We start from the raw sequence: 5,000 nt of genomic DNA on the forward strand, positions 1-5,000 counted from the left end.
GCCAAAGTTCGTACTTTTCGATAAAATCTTCGTCCTATGATACATTTCGATCAAGAACTACATTGATCGTCATGAAACTGTTTTTTTTTTTGGGAGACGTGTACGCTCCTTTTCATAAAGGAGACTATCTTATTGCGAAAGTCAAAATCGCACGCTCTCACGGCGATTTGCCCCCGTATACGCCTGGGCGTAAGCCCGTGCGTCGCCGACCTAGCGGCCTGCCGATCGGTATTTAGAGGGAGGCACTTTGAAAGCAACACGCCGTTGGAACTTTGAAAAATTTCGATGCGTCGCCAAAGTTCGTACTTTTCGATAAAATCTTCGTCCTATGATACATTTCGATCAAGAACTACATTGATCGTCATGAAACTGTTTTTTTTTTTGGGAGACGTGTACGCTCCTTTTCATAAAGGAGACTATCTTATTGCGAAAGTCAAAATCGCACGCTCTCACGGCGATTTGCCCCCGTATACGCCTGGGCGTAAGCCCGTGCGTCGCCGACCTAGCGGCCTGCCGATCGGTATTTAGAGGGAGGCACTTTGAAAGCAACACGCCGTTGGAACTTTGAAAAATTTCGATGCGTCGCCAAAGTTCGTACTTTTCGATAAAATCTTCGTCCTATGATACATTTCGATCAAGAACTACATTGATCGTCATGAAACTGTTTTTTTTTTTGGGAGACGTGTACGCTCCTTTTCATAAAGGAGACTATCTTATTGCGAAAGTCAAAATCGCACGCTCTCACGGCGATTTGCCCCCGTATACGCCTGGGCGTAAGCCCGTGCGTCGCCGACCTAGCGGCCTGCCGATCGGTATTTAGAGGGAGGCACTTTGAAAGCAACACGCCGCTGGAACTTTGAAAAATTTCGGGGCAAAGCAATACGCCGCTGGGACTTTGAAATATTTCGGAGCGCACCTAAAGTTCGTTATTTTGGCTAAACGGAGCGAAAATCTGCATTTATACCATCACGGACGTTAGTTCAATAGCGTTTAACGATGGATCCACGGTACAGAATGCAAAAATATGATTGTTAAAATTTTCGACTAATCGGTTCTAAGAGGCGAAGCAATACGCCGCTGGGACTTTGAAATATTTCGGAGCGCACCTAAAGTTCGTTATTTTGGCTAAACGGAGCGAAAATCTGCATTTATACCATCACGGACGTTAGTTTAATAGCGTTTAACGATGGATCCACGGTACAGAATGCAAAAATATGATTGTTAAAATTTTCGACTAATCGGTTCTAAGAGGCGAAGCAATACGCCGCTGGGACTTTGAAATATTTCGGAGCGCACCTAAAGTTCGTTATTTTGGCTAAACGGAGCGAAAATCTGCATTTATACCATCACGGACGTTAGTTCAATAGCGTTTAACGATCGATCCACGGTACAGAATGCAAAAATATGATTGTTAAAATTTTCGACTAATCGGTTCTAAGAGGCGAAGCAATACGCCGCTGGGACTTTGAAATATTTCGGAGCGCACCTAAAGTTCGTTATTTTGGCTAAACGGAGCGAAAATCTGCATTTATACCATCACGGACGTTAGTTTAATAGCGTTTAACGATGGATCCACGGTACAGAATGCAAAAATATGATTGTTAAAATTTTCGACTAATCGGTTCTAAGAGGCGAAGCAATACGCCGCTGGGACTTTGAAATATTTCGGAGCGCACCTAAAGTTCGTTATTTTGGCTAAACGGAGCGAAAATCTGCATTTATACCATCACGGACGTTAGTTCAATAGCGTTTAACGATGGATCCACGGTACAGAATGCAAAAATATGATTGTTAAAATTTTCGACTAATCGGTTCTAAGAGGCGAAGCAATACGCCGCTGGGACTTTGAAATATTTCGGAGCGCACCTAAAGTTCGTTATTTTGGCTAAACGGAGCGAAAATCTGCATTTATACCATCACGGACGTTAGTTGAATAGCGTTTAACGATGGATCCACGGTACAGAATGCAAAAATATGATTGTTAAAATTTTCGACTAATCGGTTCTAAGAGGCGAAGCAATACGCCGCTGGGACTTTGAAATATTTCGGAGCGCACCTAAAGTTCGTTATTTTGGCTAAACGGAGCGAAAATCTGCATTTATACCATCACGGACGTTAGTTCAATAGCGTTTAACGATCGATCCACGGTACAGAATGCAAAAATATGATTGTTAAAATTTTCGACTAATCGGTTCTAAGAGGCGAAGCAATACGCCGCTGGGACTTTGAAATATTTCGGAGCGCACCTAAAGTTCGTTATTTTGGCTAAACGGAGCGAAAATCTGCATTTATACCATCACGGACGTTAGTTTAATAGCGTTTAACGATGGATCCACGGTACAGAATGCAAAAATATGATTGTTAAAATTTTCGACTAATCGGTTCTAAGAGGCGAAGCAATACGCCGCTGGGACTTTGAAATATTTCGGAGCGCACCTAAAGTTCGTTATTTTGGCTAAACGGAGCGAAAATCTGCATTTATACCATCACGGACGTTAGTTCAATAGCGTTTAACGATCGATCCACGGTACAGAATGCAAAAATATGATTGTTAAAATTTTCGACTAATCGGTTCTAAGAGGCGAAGCAATACGCCGCTGGGACTTTGAAATATTTCGGAGCGCACCTAAAGTTCGTTATTTTGGCTAAACGGAGCGAAAATCTGCATTTATACCATCACGGACGTTAGTTTAATAGCGTTTAACGATGGATCCACGGTACAGAATGCAAAAATATGATTGTTAAAATTTTCGACTAATCGGTTCTAAGAGGCGAAGCAATACGCCGCTGGGACTTTGAAATATTTCGGAGCGCACCTAAAGTTCGTTATTTTGGCTAAACGGAGCGAAAATCTGCATTTATACCATCACGGACGTTAGTTCAATAGCGTTTAACGATCGATCCACGGTACAGAATGCAAAAATATGATTGTTAAAATTTTCGACTAATCGGTTCTAAGAGGCGAAGCAATACGCCGCTGGGACTTTGAAATATTTCGGAGCGCACCTAAAGTTCGTTATTTTGGCTAAACGGAGCGAAAATCTGCATTTATACCATCACGGACGTTAGTTCAATAGCGTTTAACGATCGATCCACGGTACAGAATGCAAAAATATGATTGTTAAAATTTTCGACTAATCGGTTCTAAGAGGCGAAGCAATACGCCGCTGGGACTTTGAAATATTTCGGAGCGCACCTAAAGTTCGTTATTTTGGCTAAACGGAGCGAAAATCTGCATTTATACCATCACGGACGTTAGTTTAATAGCGTTTAACGATGGATCCACGGTACAGAATGCAAAAATATGATTGTTAAAATTTTCGACTAATCGGTTCTAAGAGGCGAAGCAATACGCCGCTGGGACTTTGAAATATTTCGGAGCGCACCTAAAGTTCGTTATTTTGGCTAAACGGAGCGAAAATCTGCATTTATACCATCACGGACGTTAGTTTAATAGCGTTTAACGATGGATCCACGGTACAGAATGCAAAAATATGATTGTTAAAATTTTCGACTTATCGGTTCTGGATCACTGAAAAATCAAAAAAAATTATTAATTTTGATTAATTAAATTACATATGTAGTTTTATATTGTTATAGTCTCGTATTTGTTAATGTTTTGTCGTAAGAAAATGCAAAAATATCGTTTTAATGTTTTCGTCTCATCGGTTCTGGATCGCTGAAAAATCAAAAAAAAATATTAATTTTGATTAATTAAATTACAAATGGAGTTTTATATTGCTATAGTCGCTTATTTGTTAATGTTTTACCGTAAGAAAATGCAAAAATATCGTTTTAATATTTTCATCTCATCGGTTCTGGGCGGTTTTAAAATTTTTTAAAATATTAATTAAACCCATGATTTACATGAGAATGTGAATTTATTATGTCCTGCATGTTAATTTATTAATTTTCATGTATAGAACGTTATAAAATGAAAGGATATGTTCGACGATATTTTCAGTCTAAGTTTTACCGTGCCGGCGGGATGGTACGCTCTCACGGCGGTTTGCACAGGCATACGCCTGGGCGTAAGCCCATGCGTCGCCGACCTAGCGGCCGGCCGTTCGGTATTTATAGGAAGGCACTTTCGGTTCGCTCGGACCGGTCGGGAGTAGCGTCGAGCGTGTGGCTCTTTTATGACTTCGGTTGAAAAGCAGTCTACCGCTCCTCGAGAATATACTTTCTCGACTATTCTCGTTCCGGTTTTCCGTTGCGGATTATTATTAATCTCCACACAGCATTACCACGGGTCGGTGTCTAAGACCGAATGGCCCATATGTGGTGAGCCTTGTAATATAAGGCTGGTGACCTGTATGCACTTATAAATGTTGCATACTTGTACAAACTGAGCATCAACTGTCTGTAACCAAAATTTGTTAAAACTGAAAAAGTTATAAGATTGTATAAAATTTTTGAACCAAGAAAGTAGTGTTAGACGAAAATTCGTTCTATCACTTTTAGAAGGGAGACTGTTTGGAAATATTTAAAGTATAAAATACACAAAAGTCCACTGAATTATGAACAAAATTACGTCCCTGAATTTAAGAAAAGTCAAGAGGTGTCAGAAATAAAATCCTCTCTGATACGTTCAGAGAGGAAAATAAGTATGGAGAGAGGAGTAAAAATGAAAGAAGTTTTAAGGCTGGGGAAACTTCTAAAGGAGAGAGATTCCAACATATCTAATATGTACATTTAAAGCAAGTCCAAGGAACTCTCTCCGTTAATGTTTGAAAAGGTGTGTGCAGATGGAGGAGAAATGTATAAAGTACAGAGACGAGGTTGGTGGGCCCGCTCTAATGATAAAGATTATAAAATTTGGTGGCAAAATGACCAGCATGATCACTGTACGCGCTTTCTCGATTTGTATAGCATGCCACTGTCCGCGCTATCTTTTATTATATTGTCCAGCGTGTGTGGTCTACGTGCTTGCACGATGGATGCACGGCGTGAAAGTGATTTTCGTGCTTTATGAGAGGAGGAGGAGAATATTTGGCCTC

Source organism: Osmia lignaria, unplaced genomic scaffold, assembly GCF_051020975.1.
Source record: "Osmia lignaria lignaria isolate PbOS001 unplaced genomic scaffold, iyOsmLign1 scaffold0006, whole genome shotgun sequence".
Lineage (NCBI taxonomy): Eukaryota > Metazoa > Arthropoda > Insecta > Hymenoptera > Megachilidae > Osmia > Osmia lignaria.